This window comes from Fukomys damarensis, unplaced genomic scaffold, assembly GCF_012274545.1.
Source record: "Fukomys damarensis isolate Sample0158 unplaced genomic scaffold, DMR_v1.0_HiC HiC_scaffold_15, whole genome shotgun sequence".
NCBI lineage: Eukaryota > Metazoa > Chordata > Mammalia > Rodentia > Bathyergidae > Fukomys > Fukomys damarensis.
The window spans coordinates 32,008,347-32,025,612 of record NW_022900927.1 but is presented as its reverse complement, the minus strand read 5'-3'; the positions used below and the strand labels follow the sequence as shown (position 1 = coordinate 32,025,612).

At 35.8% G+C, this 17,266-nt stretch overlaps 1 long non-coding RNA gene across 1 annotated transcript in view; it reads right to left on the bottom strand.

Moving 5' to 3' along the window:
* Positions 1-17,266, bottom strand: part of LOC104876266 — an 83,881-nt gene that overhangs the window by 57,550 nt on the left and 9,065 nt on the right. The window contains exon 2 of the long non-coding RNA XR_784301.3: positions 6,313-6,481. This is a non-coding gene — a long non-coding RNA (uncharacterized LOC104876266). The remainder of the gene's footprint in view (positions 1-6,312; positions 6,482-17,266) is intronic.

Here is a 17,266-nt window from a genome sequence, read left to right as displayed (position 1 = left end):
TTCATACCATACACTAAATTCTAGGTGAATGCAAAGATAAAATTTCAGAAATCTTGGGCTTCTAGTTATTATTACATCAATTTTCTTGGTCTCACAGCTACCAGTACCACCCACCTTGCTAGCGTCTATGAAAATATAAGGACTCTTACACAGAAAAGTCTTCTTTCAGTAACCTTAAAGGAGCTTAATCTGGAAATCAAGAGTATTACTGCACAAGACTTTCAACAAGACAGATTCATAGTGATGGAAAACAATAAAGATACCAATCAGGGATGAAGTAGGATAACAACAATGTTGGGGTATATCCGCATACCACTGCAAAGAAGTACGTGACTCGTGGTTTATAGTAATTCTAAATATATTGTGTATAAAAATGTAGAATGATAGCTGAAAGAATAAAAGATAATGTCAGCAGAAATATGATAATGCTTGTGAACAACAGAAATTATTTATTTCCTCTCAAGGCAATCCTACTAGAGAGAGCAATTTTCCTAAGGAGAATGGTCTACCACTCAGTAATACATTCAGTCTCAACTGCACAGAGTTAGAGCTAGTTAACAGGCAATCTTTCAAGAGCTACACCATGTTTTTTCTCAGAAACAAATACAGATGTTAAAATGACTGTCTTTGAACAACAATATAACAGTATGTTTCAACAACTGCTAATATAAAAAGAAAAAGATACAATAGGATCATAAAATTAAAGGTAATTTACATCTTCTGTACAATGCTAGCTATGTTCTAATCTGTAGGTCATATACTTAAATATATGCTATTCACCTAGGTAACAAAATAATTTAATTTACTAAAGAAATTTGTTAGAAATTGCTTAAAAATAGAGTTCTCTCAAATGGCTGGTGATGTTGAACATTTTTTCATATGTTTACTTGCTCTTTCTAGTTCTTTTTCTGTTCACTCTGTCCACTCTTGTTTCTCTTGCTGTGCAGAAGCATTTAATAAGATGAGATTCTAGTTGTTGATCCTTTGTGCTAGTTCATGAGTGACTACAGTTTTGTTCATGAAATCTTTTCCTATGCCAATGTTTTCAAGAGTTCTACCTAATCTCTCTTCCTGGTTTAGTGTTTCTGTTTTAATGTTTAGATCTTTGATCCATTTCAATTTTAGTTTAGTGCATGGTGAGAAATATAGGTCTAATTTTAATCTTAGGCAAGTTGAAATCCAATTTTTCCAGCATAGGGAGATACCTCAAAAAACTAGGACCAGAGGTCCCTTTGACCCAGCTATTCCCTTGCTGATTCCTTCCCAAAACAATTAAAAGAATCATGCCACAGCAATATATGCACACCCATCTTTATAGTGGCACAGTTTGTAATAACTAAAACTTGAAAACAGCTCAATTGTCCATCAATTGGAGGCTGGATAAAAAGGATTTGGTTTTTATATAAAGTGGAGTGCTACTCAGCCATAAAGAAGGAGGAATTAGAGACATTTATAGCTAAATGGATGCACACTGAGGCCATATTATTAAGTGAAATAAATAGGACACATGTGTAAATACTGAATAGTTTCTCTGGTGAGAGAAACTGAAAATGTAAATAAGGACCAAAATGTATAATAGATAATTTGAAATAGGAAGAAAGGTCCAAATTAAAATGGGAAGTGGAAAGAAAGAAAAGAATGGAAAGAAATAAATACAAGAAAAGGAAAAAATGGAAACAAAGTCTTTGTATATACGGAGGGGTGGAGAGGTTGAGGGGAAGGCAGGGGAATTGGGAAAAAAAAATAAGAACCAAGATATGTCATGTAAATGTACAAATTCCCAGTAATGAATATCATTCCATTGTATACCTAAAATGTACCAATAAACTTAATGAATTAAAAAAAAGACAATTAGTGTGTAAGTCGGGCTGGTGATTTAGTTCAGTGGTACTGTACCTGCCTCACAAGCGCAAGGTACTGACTTCGATCCCCAGTACCAAAAAAAAAAAAAAGCATTTAAGTATGTAAGGTGAAATTTTAAAAGAAAAAAGTCTACAAAATTCATGATCAAATTCAATATTGTGAGAATAAAAAGAATTCTCACAAGTCATTAGAAAAAATGAAAAAATATATATCAGGTATTCTAAAAATAAATCTAAGTAGCCCACAAACATCTTACATCATTAACACAGTGATGATTAATTTAACAGAAATCCAAAGAAAAAAGAAATACTCTGTTAAATTGACACACATACTTTAACTATATCAAATGCTTTTGAATTTTGTATACCATTTCACCAAGCAATTTTGCTTTTATAACTTTATCTTAAGGTAGTTACAATGGAAATGAAGAAAAGTGCATGGACAGATTTACTAGTGTCAAAACTATTTGTAATAGTCAAAAATGGAAGTACCTCAGATATCCAACAAAAGGAGATTGTTAGAATACATTTTAATAAATTCACACAATAAGAGATATTATAATGTAATAGTTAACACTATAGACACTAATTATTAGTAGTCTGGATTCAAATCTGAATCTTCTAAATCTTATCTTTAGAGCGTTAAACACATTATTTTCTAAATCTCAGTATAAAATGGGGATCCTCTTAGTTTGGTAATTAGTATGAACATTATGATGAGCATTAAATGAGATAGTCCATCAATGAATGTACTCATTATATAGTGTCTAATACATGATGCTGATGACAATTAACTGTCAGTATTTTCTTTTTAATAGAGAATCATGTAAATATTAAAATTATGTCTCAGTAGACCAGATAATAAAATGGGAAAGTATTAACGATGTATTGTCAAGGGAAGAAAGCAGTATATAAAATTTTATGTGAAGTCTAATACAACCTGAATAACAAGAGAAACATAATGTATGTATTAAAAAGCAAGGAAGATGTACTTCAAAATGTTAATAGCATTATCTCTAGATTACTATTTTTTCCTTTGTAATTTTCTATAGTCCTATGCAATGAATGTCTATTTTATAATTTGAAAGAATATCACATAAAAATGTAATCAAGGCTGAATTTGTCCAGCTTTCCCCTCCTTGGCTATCACAAAATATTATACATTATTTTATTCTTTCAAAGTTGTAGCATACCTATTTTTCAACAAATTATTTCTTGTATTCTATAATTAGATTCAAAGCAGCAGTTTCCCTCCGCTGCTTTCCTTGCATTTTGGCAGACAGAATTACCAGGGAGGCTTGACAAGAATGCACTTTCCTGGTTATAGCTGATTTAATGCCAGTCACATCTAAAGAAGTGTTTTTTTTCTTTTTCCTTGAAACCCTGATAGGATTAAAAGCAAAAAATATAATGACCAAATATAAAGATACATGCCAATATTCAGAAATTTTTTCTTCTATTAGAAGTAAAAAATCCGCATAGCATTTATAGGTTCACTTGAATATTAATTATTACATTCTAACAAATATGCAATAACCTTAATAACAATGATGATAATGATGAACTGGTAATATTTTAAGTGCTAATAACATAATAAGTAGATGATCAACAAATATTTATCCAAGGAAATGGAACCATGTAGAAAACTTCCAAATTTAACTTATCTTAAACTTCAATGGTATTTTATAGTCATTATTTTTGAAAGGAAAGCTTGCATAGAGTTTTGTCTAGAGAATTGGGATCCACATCTTAACTATCACTGGGCTAGTGTTAGTTAGAGCATCCTTGACAATAGCACTTGGCGGCACTTTATTCTTTTCCTTATTATAAATATCCCTTCATTTGCTGTTCATCCTACAGCAGTGGCAGTCTCTGCTTATTAGGCTCTTACATCGTTTATTACTCTTTATCAAGAGTAGAGTCTCTGTTCCTATCACCATCCACAAATATCAGCCAAGATAAGATTTGACTCAATATGCCAGAAAACACAACACAAGATAACACCAGCTATTCTAGGAACGTTTAAATTAAGAAGTCCAGGGCTGGGGATTAGCTCAGTGGTGCCGCTGCTTGCCTCACAAGCACAAGGTTCTGAGTTTGATTCCCAGGACCAAAAAAAAAAAAAAAAAAAAAAAAATTCCAGAGGTAGGCAGTTTGTGATCAGTGAGAAATTTCTATGGATCTTCAGGAGCCTAAGATCCTTCCAGCTCATCACTGTGACATCTCCATGGGGTGTCCTTGACTTCAAGGATTCAAGATGACCCGTGGAACTGCACCCATCACAGCCATGTTTCAGGCAGCATGGTCCATGATGGCTATACAGTCTTCCTTTGAAAAGACCTTCTGCAATTTCCTCAACACTGTTTCTTTGTATTTATGTAAGTTGTTTTTTGCTGTGTAATAAATTACATCAAAACCTAGCAGCTTAAAACAGCAAATATTTATTATATCTGTTTCTTTTGTATCAGGAAAACATATACATCTTAGCTGAATGTTCCTGCCTCATGGTCTCTCTCAAGGCTGCAATCAAGTGTGACAGTCACTGAAGGCTCTCTTGGGGAGGATGCAATAGGAGATCACTCACAAAGCTGTTTGAAAGTCTCAGATCTTACTAGCTACTGGCTGGAGACAATCAGTTCTTGCCATATAGGTCTCTCAATAGAGGAGATTTCAATATGGCTTCCCTCAAATCAAAAGAGGGAAAGAGGGCACCCAAGTTGGAATCCAAAGTCTCTTAGTAACCTAGTCTTGAAAGTAACATCCCCTACATTGTTCATATTCTAGTTATTAAGTATCAGTCACAAAGATTTGCCTAGGAAGATGACTATAGAGAGGAAGAGATAACTATGGAGCCCTTTTAGAAGCTGCCTATCTCAGAATCTCATTACATTAAATCTTGCCATACACACTGCCAATGAGTCAAGGAAATAAAGTATTCAGTTATATAGCGATACACTTAGCTAAAATTCAGATTCTGTCACTCAACCAGCAGAGAGAAATAACTATTTGGCAGTATCTAGCACTCTCTGCCACATTTGCTAGTATTTTGCTCTTCACTCTATAATCTCTTTTTTTTTTTGCCTCCAGGCAATCAATCTTGTCTTCTACTGGTCTTTGTTTAATAGAGACCATCATATTTATCATTGCTGTATAAGAATATTGGGCCCAAACCATCTTCTTGACACACAATTATCAGGATGCTCAGGAATTAGAAGTTTCACTCATTTTTCTCCCTAAGCCTCTTTTCTAGTTTAATGTCAAAGCAATAAACTCTTTCTTTTTAAATCTCTCAAAGCCATCTCCTTCTTTTCATTTATACTGTAACTACCTTTAGATGGACCCTAAACATATTATTTCTGAAGATAATAATACTGACCTTGTTCCCAAAGTCACCTCCTCAAAGACATCCTTTAAACATTCCTGTGAAACAACTACTTCTATAGAGTCACATAAAGGCATAACAAGAAGTCTTGTGCAGAAATTTGGAAACTTGGGTTCTAGTCTCAGCTTTGCTCCTTACAAATTGTGTGACTCCAGGAAATCACAAACTCCTCAGAGATTCAGTTTCCTTGCCTGTAATTTTAAGACCATTCATGACATGGTCAATCAAGTTCCTCAGTGAAGGAAGAGAAGGAGTACACCTGGCAGCTTTCTCCTGCTCCCTTAGATTCCACGGCAGCTTAAGTGATGAGAACAATTATCAGTGGCTTGAATCCAAGTGGCATATACGCCTAGCACAGCAGTTGGTGAAGTTAAAGAGAAAGGATTTCCCAATATAATTGCTTGGGTGTGTTGCGCTTCACTACTTCATGATTCCTCTAAATCACATGCCTTCTCAATTTAGAGAGTCAGTGGCTTCCCACTGTCCTTTCATTCATTCATTTTACTAATGTGTGAATACTTACCATAAGCCAAGGGTTCTTAGAGAAAGTAAACATAATTAACAAAGATCCCGCCCTCAGAGAATATACTCTATAATTCTATAAAAACATACTCCTCCAGATCAAAAAATACATATCCTGAAATCCTTCTCTGCTTCATTACTGAGCCATAGATAATTTCAAATAATATTTTAGATACTGAGAGCTTTTCATTCTGACCTATTGATAAAGTTTTGCAGCCATGTTTTTCCAGGCTTGTTTTCTAACTGGCTTGTCTCTTTCAAACCCATTTCAACCTCTGTTGTTCAGCCACCGCTTCACAGCAGATTGTAATCTATAATGTAACATACTAGATTTGTTGTTCTAAGGTACAATCATTTGCTCCAGGAAAGTTCCACAGTGGTTCCTTTAAGGATTCTGGGGATGTTTGAATTCCATGATAGAAAAGTATGTTGGAGGCTTTAAAACATATCCTAATAACAGTGTCTAGGTCCCTTGTTGCAATGTCAAGCATGGGTGCATAAAATAGATTGAATCAACTGAACCCATTATGTACTTGTGCTGCATACCATTAATGATGGGCAAGAAATTGGACCAAGTGTTTTCAGCAGGACTTCAACAAGCCATTCCACCAGGAAATCATCACCAGCCAATCAAGCACCATGAGGTCATTTTAACTATTTGTATCCCATCCATTTTAGTCACGTGTTTGACATTCTTCTAGCAGTAGGATCCTTTCTGGAAAAAGTTCGAGATACAAAATCGACATTTAAAGGATTAGTTTATTTGAACTATGTTCTTAGGTTGGCTTCTGCTAGCCATTTTCTTAGTGACCAGCACATGTCAGCTGCTCACCCACACCTGCTTTTCCATTATGAACCAGAAATTGATAGCTTGATGTAACTATTTAGCTAAAAGAGTGTCTGTAAAATCCATGAAATTCTTTGATGAGATAGTTATGTAACTGAAGTTCATCACTACTGATATTAATCAGCCTCTTTTCTCAAAACATTATTCATGTAAATTAATTAATATAATTAGTAATATTCAACAATTTTGTCTTGCGCAATGAGCACAGCACCTCTTTTGTCTTTTTTTTTTTTCCTTATTTGCATTTAGCCTTTTACTTAGAAATAATCAACCATACACACTTCACTCATGGAAAAAAACAATACATTAATCAACAGTAGTCATTAAATAGCTTCCTTCATTTTTGAGAAAAAAATTACCCCAAAACAATATCTAATCTCTGTCATGATTTAACACACTGGATGTTGATAATTTTCTTGTCATTTCTGAGCACAAAAAGTTGACATTTTAAAAGTCAACAAAGTTCGATCATCATTTTCATTCCTTATGCAAAAAATCATTCACCTTGAAAACATTAGTGTTGGTCTCGGTGATGAACTGAAAGTTCTCCTCAGAACAAACTGAAGTATAGACATGGCCTGAGGTGGCTTCAGAATTTGACTGGGTATTTACATCAAAATGTAGCACTATCACTTAGCTGGGAGTTAAAGACATATTGAGCCAACATAAGGCACAAATTATATAGAAGGCAAACAATGTTTTAAATATCACACTTACCTTCTATTTTTATCATATCCATGTATTCTCATGCTATCATTGTTCCTAATTTTTCAGCTCTATCCTCTGCATGTCCTTCACTCTTTCCCATTGAAAGCTCATTTCTTAGTATATTACCAGAATCTTACAATCTCAGAGTTGGAAAAGAACACAGACTCACCTGGTTTTATCTACGGCATCGATGCTGTCTACAATATTTGTAAGGTTTTTTTTTTTCAGTCTCTGTTTAAAATGTTCAAAATGTAAAAATTCATGACTTCTGGATATAGCCTATTCGGTTGTAAAAATCCAACTGATTAAAAGAATTGTTTTCATTTGTTTGCTTGTTTGTTTGTTTGTTTTGAGACAGAGTCTCACTATGTAGTTGAGACTGACCTGGAAGTCACTATGTAGCCCAGACTGGTCTCAAATTCATAGCAATCCTCCTGCCTCAGCCTCCTGAGTGCTGGGATTACAGGCTTGTGCCATCACGCCCAGCTAAGAATTGTCTTCTATTGGATCAAAATCCATGGTTCACTTCCACTTTTGGCATTTTGTTCATTTGTTTGTTTGCTGAGAAAGAGAAAATTATGAAGCATATTTAAAGGTAACCTTATCTGAAGGTTTCCAGAGAAAGCAGAAAGTGAAGCATAAGGAAGGAAACGCACAGAAGGCCTGGCTGCCAGTCACTTAGCTTCACCCTGTAGGAGCTGAGAAGTACTTAGATTATGAGGGCTGTGCTTTCATAAATGGGGGAGTATCCTCACAAAAATAAACCCAAAGGAGCGTATATGCCCTTTTCCCTATGAGGACCCAGCAATGAGGCACCGTCTATGAGACAGGAAACATGTCTTCACTAGACACCAAATCTACTGGTCCCTCAATCTTGTACTTCTTGGCTACCCAAAATGTAAGAAACAAATTTCTGTTTATAAACCACCCAGCCTATAGTATTTCATTACAGAATCCTAAGACACCCTCAACATCTATTTCTTTCCTGTCATGGGGATTCTTAAGCCTTTGGAAAATTTTCTAAATGCCTTTCTCCAAGGCTCTGTACTACCAGATGTCACTTCTTATATCTCCTCTCTCATCTTTCCTGTATCCTTCCCATCATGCTTGAGTCATCCCTCTTATAAATGCTTTCCATTACCCCAGCCTGGCCTCAAGTTGTCACCCACCTTTTCTGTCTTACAAATAATTCATGGGAAGTGTAGCTCAAACTACTTAAGGTATAGTTTATGAACGACTCATACCAGTAACCCAAATACTAGTTAAGAAAGCAGCTCCTAGCGATATATCTGCTACTTTTTCTCTTAAAACAAAGTCACTCTAAGGATTGAGAACCATAGAGGTAGCCAATATTTCCAGTCTCCTCAGGCCACTGTAGATAAACTCCTGCCTCATCTGTTTACTAAAACTAATTCAAAAGGGCACTATGATCTTTACACTGACGAATCCCAAAGCTTCTCCTTTGAAGAAATTCCCCATTCTTAAAGTTCTACTTTCTGGTTTTCTGAAACCACTGTCCTTACTATCCTTTGGTGATTTCTTCCTTACTTTTGTCTAGCTCACACTGACCTTTTCTCTAACTCTTAATTTGCTCATACTTGAATTAAATTGCTTCCTAGAGATTTTTCCATAATCAATCTGTGTTCCTTGAATTCTTCTAAATCATGCTTCCTCCTAGATCTATAGGACTATGAGCCCCAAATATTTGTATTCTGCTTACCTCCATTTTCAGATTCCTTCTAGTTATAAAGAATCCTTGAAGACATTTTCAAACTTGTCCCTCCATTTTTGTGTTTGCTTTTTTTTTGGTACCGGAGAACAAACTCAGATTCTTGCACTTGCAAGGCAGGCAGCGGAACCACTGAGCTAAATTCCTGGCCTACCATTTTTGTGTTAATAAATACCAATGAGGTGGTTTCCAATTCTAACTAATAAGCTGGGTGCAGAGGCACACATCTGTAATCCCAGTATTCAGGAGGCTGAGGCAGGAGGATCACAGCAAATTAGAGGCCAACCTGGACTAGATAGTGAGTTTAGGACCAGCCTAAACTACAAAGTAAGACCCTGCCTCAACAAGCAAACAAACAGACAAACAAAAATTCTAATTAACATAAAACCCAAAGTCAACTGGTTTGAATGATAAGGAAAATATTATTTCACATAATGAGAACTTTGGAGATAGATCAGTGCCTTGATTAGTTAAATCAGAGGATAAATGACATAAAGCAAGACCCAGCTTCTTTCTATTTTTATTTCCTGCTATTTTCAGCCCATTGGCTTAATCCTCATGAGGTGGCTGCTCTAGTTTCAGGCATCACAGCCAGACAGGCCAGTGCCCACCAGAAAAAGAAAGAGGCTATTTCCTTTGTTATATGACCTATCAGTAAAGAAAAGCTTTCCTAGGAGACAAGATTTCCCTTATCCCATTGGCCAAAATTATGTGACATTCACTTTGCAAATATAAAATGGAAAGGGTGAGACCATTGCAATAAGCTTGCCTCTTTTGCATCAGATGGTTGTTTTTGAGAAAGCTGGATATCTGATTAGAGTCAGAGTTTTGTTAGAAAAGATTGAAAGTAGTTCAGTTTTTGCAATTTAAACTGACTACTATGCACAAAGATGGAACTCAGCAGTAGTTTAAAATATGGAAAGAAATCCAGAGGAAGATAGCCAGAATTGTTTTATCTCCATGAAATGAAGAATACACATTCCATCTAAGTTTTCTGTTCTTCTGTATGAGGTTTCCATGCTCCCATCCAGCCACTGCATTTGTATTCTAGGCAGCAGGATTAAGGAAATTAGAGAGAACAACTCCAGGGTACTCTTTTAAGGAGACTTCCTGGATTTCCCAGCCAAGATTTGTGATTATGTTTTCAAAGAGGTTGATTAGTGTCATTTTCAGCTTGTTCAGGGATTTGTTACCAAGGAAGAAAGTCTACTGGGAGGTAACCAGCAAATCTTGTATGGGTTGAATAGTCATACAGGCAGCGAATGCATTTGCTTCTCTCACCATTATCCCAAGCCATTCAAGCAAGAACCAAATATCTTAATTATTTCCAAATATCTGTTGGCATATTAAAGAGGAGACTGAGTTCCAATAATTTAATCTGCAACCCATCTAGATAACCTCTTCTTTTAACTCAATTCCCACTGCTCCTGCCTTCAATCAGATCTTACTGATCTGATTGATCATTTGGATGTTGAAGCAGTTCTCTATCAGTCTCTCTGCTTCTGAGCACTTCTTACTTCACTGTAGTCCTCAAATTACCTTCAAGTTTTTCCTTGAACACTGATCTACTGGAACAATTACAGTAATACTATTTCTTACAGAATAACTTTAATCTGCTTGGTGTGCCAGTCAAGCTCTCAGTACTCTGACCTCAATGAACCTTTTACTACTTCCTGTCCTTTAGTCACACTGGGTCAAGTCCTCTTAGAGTCATCCAGGTAACACTGAGTTTGGTGATTTTTGTTTTGATAATATATTGCAGTATTCTGTGAATATGTCATCTGCCTCTTGCTCCAAAATGTGCCAAATACTTTTGGCCAATGATATTTAATGTGATTCCCTAAACTGTGTATGTTCGGCAACATGTCTGGTTTATTCCACTATGGCCTTCCTGTCATTTATTTTTATGGTTTACCAAACAGTTTGGATCTATTTTAGACAATGAAAAGCATTCATATTATGTTCTTGGACTGATCACAAATGGTTTATATCTGGAGGTATTCCCAAAGCCTCATGTGCTCATAGGTGGGCTTGGGAGGTGGTGGTGATTGGATTTTGGCAGTGTGACATTCATCAGGATTAGCCCACTTATGAGTTTACAGTTAGATGTGATGCTGGGAGGTGATGTCTGGTTGGAGGGGGTAGGTCACTGTGGCATGGCCTAGAAGGGTGCATCTCCCTCCCTCCTCTCTTGACCCTCTTTTCTTCTTGCCACCATACTATGAGCTCTTTTATGTCCTTCTGCCATGCTACTGTGTCTTGGAGTCAGCCAACTATGGTCTGAGACCTCTACAAGCTATGAGCAAAAATAAACTTTTCCTTTTCAGAGTTGTGGTTGTCGGGTATTGTCTTAATGACAAGAAAGTAAGATAACAAAGAAGCAGCAAGAGGAGAAATTACTACTTGGAGTTAAAATGTAGTGTCTAAGGAAGCTCAAGGCACCTTTAAGGTGATATTGGAAAAAACCAGAGTGAAAAACCATCAGATATATAGGGATTGGTGAAAATCTCTTAAATGTGAAAAACGCCATAAATGTTACTGCAGACCAGGAGGGTTAACTACCATTATTTAAGCTGGAAAATCCATAGGCTTGGATACATCACGACTCCAGTAATTGAAGACAATTAAAGAGAAATAACCCAGTCACGATACTAGAAACAATTCCTTGAGTCTATGCTGTAACAACTCACATACACCGATTTAGTTAGTGCTTTTCTCTCTAGGAATATGCCTATATTTACCTAGAAACAGATTTATCATGAAGTTCATAAAGCTTATGGATAAAGACCTCTACCACTGGAGGTTCGTTCTGAGTTTCACAGAGGAGCCATAGCCATATATTCATGTGACTGTGTAGATAGTTTTAAATAATTTTAAAATAATGGGAAAAATTTTCAAAAATACATATATTGCTACTAGGTAATCCAAAGATCTATTCTGAATTTTAATAGCTTTCCCAGTAAAGTGCCTTATAGTAAAATGATTCAAATTAAGATCATGTTGCATTTACTTTTCAGTCTCTTTAGATTCCTTCAACCTGAAACAATTTTTTAGTGTTTTATTTTAATACTTTCAGGGCTTTTGGACACTATAGACCAGTTGTTATATAAAATGTCCCTCAGTTTGGATTCATTTGGGGTTTCTTCATGATTAGATTTGGCTTGGGCACTTTTTGCAGGTCATAGAAGTAATACCATGTGTTTATTGTATCTTCTCAGGAGAGACATTATTTTCATTGATCGTATTTCTGGTTATGCTAACTTTGGTAATGACTGGGATGATGTTTTCTGGGTTTCTCTAGTGTAAAGTAACTCTCTTTTTGTAACAGCTATATTTTATAAAGAGGTATTTTGAGACTAAGTGAATATTCTGTTCTTTATCAACCTTTCTCTCAAAAGTTTTAGCATTCATTAATAATTTGAATTACTACTAGAAAGGATGCTGAGATAATTTTCTAACTTCATGTACATTTATTAATGACTATTCTACTGTGAATAAAATTTTTATCTTCCTCATTTATTTGTTAACTTATATCAGTCTGAATTCATGATTCTTATTTTATTCAAAGGGTAATGATTTGCTATTATCATGGATTTTTTTTTTACCCACTTCCCATATGCACCCAACCAGGAACCAGTTTTTTCCTTAGTGTACTTAGGCTCTGATGGCTACACTAACACCACCGTAACACACACCAAGTTACCCAAACGCAGGCTTCCTTTTTACCAGTCTTGGAGGCCAACCTTGTGAGCAAGTCTTCACCTTCTTGGGTTCAATAGTCCACATCTATTCATTTCCCTTTGCTGCTTTTGGGATTTACTACCTCATGCCAATCTGCTGCTACTGTGGCTGCTAACAGACGCCTGCCTTGCTTGGTCCCAAATAATGTTTTTTAGACTACATTGTTCAGGACATAACATAGAGCAAGGAAGGAAGGAAAAAAGAAAGGCAGAAATGAAGAAAAAGAAGGAAGGAAGGGATTTTTGAGTTTTTGTAAATAAAGTTATTTGCATGTTGCTAAATTTAGAAAAGATATTTTTAACCACAATATAATTTAAGGACCTTGTCTCTCACTACTGCTGCTTCCTTTCTGTCAGAAGACCATTAGTACTGAATGGCCCTGGATGGCCACTAGCGTTTTAGACTTATAGCTACGAGATTGAATGGGGGGGTCATATTTAGTTTGGATATAGTATATTATATGTGATATATATCACACATATATATATAATACATTTATATTTAGCTTTATTTTCCTAATGAAAAGCACTTGTGACTTTCTTTAATGAAGTGAAATAAATCTTTTTTTAAAAAAAATAATTTTCCATTAAGTAGCATTTACAATAAAAAATGGCGACAACTATTTAAAAGGTAAAGTCAAGTCTGGGGCTGAGTGGTAAGAGAAATCAAGGATTTCCTGTGGGGAACTTGGCTGAGGCGTGAATGGTTAAACTGCTGGGTAAGAACATTCAGGCTCTATGAGAAGTGAATGGTTAAACAAGAAAATCATTTTAGTCAGGCATGTTATCCTTCCCATTTCCCCAAGAAAACTGCCTACCCTGAGACAGCTCTTTGCCAATCTTCTTTTCTTCTGTTTTGTTTTTTTTCTCTCTCTCTCTCTCTTACACAGATATTCTAAATAAAAGCCTGAAAGTTCTCCCAAAGCTCCTGGTTGAATTAGGCTCTCTGGGTCCTCTCAGTGTTTGAACTAAGTCTCATCTCCAAATAATCTTTCATTCTCTTCACCACCAAAGCCACACACTGCAACAGATTCCTGATTTGGATATATATGAAAGTTTCCTCATTTTATTATTTTCAAGACTATTTGATATTTTTTAAATAAAGTATTCAGATAAAATCAGTCAGATATGAAACATGTTAAAGATGGGTGATCTATAGAAATTATTTTGGTACAGAAAATAATTTACTCATTGGAAGAGATAAATTTCAACTAAGAGTAATAAAAGAATTATGGGTATTGTTTGGTAATCCAATTAATTAAAGGGAATAAGCATATGGTTATAGTGAAAATGTTAAATTTCTCGCCGATTTGACACAAAATAACTGACACCAAGAGAGAGAAAATAAAACTCATGATATACCAGCTTAATGAAAATATTAATGACAAGAAGGTAATGATGTCATTGATTCAGAGAAAAGTGATTAGCAACTACAAAAAAATTTATAAAGCTAAAAATGCTTTGAAATCTTAGAGTATATGCATAAAAGACATTCGATAAATATTTCCTCAGATTTTATATAACTTAAAAATTTACATAGCATCACTAATGGTGAAATTGGAAGAAATTTTTCTAAATGGTACTAATGAAAATCAAATTTTAATCAACCTTACTACTGTAATATGAAGAGGCTATCAAATACTATATTTATCAAATATGTCAATAAAGTATTATATAGTTCCATTCAATAGCTAATTAATACAGTTCAGTAGTTTCTGTTCCTGTAGTATCTGTATATCTCATTTGCAGAAAGGTACATAGTCACATCTATTCTCTACCCTAACAGGCACAAACAAGTTATTTGAAGGCAGGACAGTGCCACTTTTTTTTTAATACTGGGATAGAGCTCAGGACCTTGCACTTGTGAGGCAGGCACAGTAGTGCCACATTATTATTCAGTAACAGGTTTAATAAATCCTGGTGACCAAATGAATTTATAAATAAGTTATAATATTATACAGTAGCGTAAAACTGTAAGGCAGCTGTCCAGAACCAGAGATAGTATGTGGTTTTGTTAGATCATTACTTAGATTTCTGGGTCTTTTCCTGAGCTTTTTATGCCTATAATCCAACTCTTAAGGCAGATCTGTTGATAAAGAAACACTTCTGTTTTCTAAGTCACCTCTTACAAACAAGACATTGCTGGAGTTTGAGCTGGGAAGAAAACGCAGATCTATTTCTTTATATTGTGGACAAAGGAACAGAGGCCCCTGAAAAGAATGTTCTTTCATTTCCTGATCGATACAGCCATCTCTTAGCTTTCTTTCCTTCATACACAATGAGCTTTTTTTCTGCTTACTTTTCCCTTTCTCTGCAATAGATTTCATTTCCCCTAATGTTTATCACACTTGCTCTTTTTCTGTTTCAACTCTCTTACACTGCTTAGCATCAATGTAAGCATAAGTCCAGAAGCCGTTTGTCAGGCCTCCTACTGCTGATATTCCTGTTTTCTCATCATTGTTCATGTCCAGGCCGATTTGCACCAATCCATACCAGTCTTTACTGAGATCTTTGATGTCTATTGTCCCAGAATGGATGCATCATTGTGTCCAGGATCCTCCTGTGTATCACCTGCTGTGTTTTGAAAAATTAACTGAAGACTCCATCAATCAGCAACAACATGCTCCACACACTGCATATCTCAGCCACGTTTACTGCAAAGGGAGCAGCCCTTTTATCACTGAGGAGTTTTATTATTGCCTTCTGCTTGCACTCAGTTTTCATTCATTCCTTTGTTCAGCAAACTATAATCGAGCACTTCGTATGCATTAGTGACTATTAAGTTATTGGGAATACAAGAATTCATAGGACTGACTCTCAAAACTTTGTCTGTAATTATAGAGTTATGGAAAATAGAGGGGCACTGGAATTAAAAAACCTTGGTTTGTATTTGGCTCTGGCTTCAACTAACCATGAAAAGATTTAAAATGTCCAGATTTAGTTTAATAAGAGAAAAATAAGATCCATGTTCCTGCATTTGTATTGGGAATAAATGACAGAATTTTCAAAGAATCATTAAATGGTAAGTTAGGGAACACAGAGTTAGTTAGGCATGTATGTATCCCTGAGTTTTCTCTATTATTGGAAATATACCTTTTTGCCTTCAAGGGAATGAAAGAGCTAAAAGCAAAGAAGCAACAAAGACATAGTGGTTCCAATGCCAGGTCCCAGTCAAACACAAAAACAGGCCAACCCAACACAGAGCAGAAATGCCTTTGTTCCTTTTCAATCCAACATCAGGCCCCAGTCCAGAGCTGTCAATAGTAATGCCTAGCTCTTGATGGTGACCCCCGACAGAGAGTATCAAAGAGAAAAAAAATCAATGGCAGCAGCCTCCAGTCCCAGAGCAGAAGCAACACTAATAGCAACCAAGAAAGGATGATTCTGAAGGTGGAACAGGATTTTGCAGATTCCTGACTTTTGGACACCTAATGCAGTAAACATGTCTTTGACATTAGCTCTTGACTACTGTAGAACAAATAATGTCCCCTTCGATTCAGATGTAATAAAAGAGTCTACGGGGCTGGGGATTTAGCTCAGTGGTTCTCACAACTGCCTCGCAAGCATAAGGATTTGAGTTCGATCCCCAGTACCAAAAAAAAAAAAAAAAAAAAAGTCTATGGTTGGGGCACAATGGTATGTATAGCCAGACATGAAAATTATTCTTCTGGGTGGAGCCAAGAAATGTTGGTATCATTGAATTCTTATATTTCCTGTAACCACACACTCGTCTTTTCCCACTTTTTGTAGTTAGGGTGTCAGTTATGTATGCAAAACTGCAAGCCTAATGAGTTCAGTGATTTTGCATGCCAGATGCCTTGTTAGATTTATATCCATTTTCATAATGCTTTAGGGTATTAGTATCTCCATTTTACAGATGATGAGAAACTCAAGTTCAGGGAAAAGATCACAGCCATTTCCATGATCACAAACAGGAAAATTTGGATTTCATCCTGGGTATCTAACTCACAGAGCCAGGCGAGCAGACACCTCCCACCCTGAAAGTGCTCAGCTTTTATGGAATGGATTTTGAATGAATACTGGGCCTGCTTCCTTCTTCATAGTGCCCAGGAGATTCAAATATGGGCACTTAAAGTTTTCATGGCTATTACTTACTTTGTCATCTCCTGAGGAGAGTAGTGGAATGTGGATTGTACCCTGGAGAATTGCTGGAAGTGCTGTTCAATGACCTTGCCCACTTCAGAAAACTCCTTCTTCTATAGTATGTGTACTCACTGGTGTGCGAGCACACATATACAGACACATACCTGACTGCTACCTTAACCAACATTGCACGGAAGGGACTGGAACATTTTTGTCACAGGTAAAATCAGAAAAACATTTTTCTCTGATGGTTTTATCATCCTACTTCTTTGCACAATGGACTCAATAATGTGTTCAAACACATGGCTATATAGAATGCTTTATCTCAATTTGTACTTCTTGATTTATTCTGCTTTACTTTAAAAAAAAAAA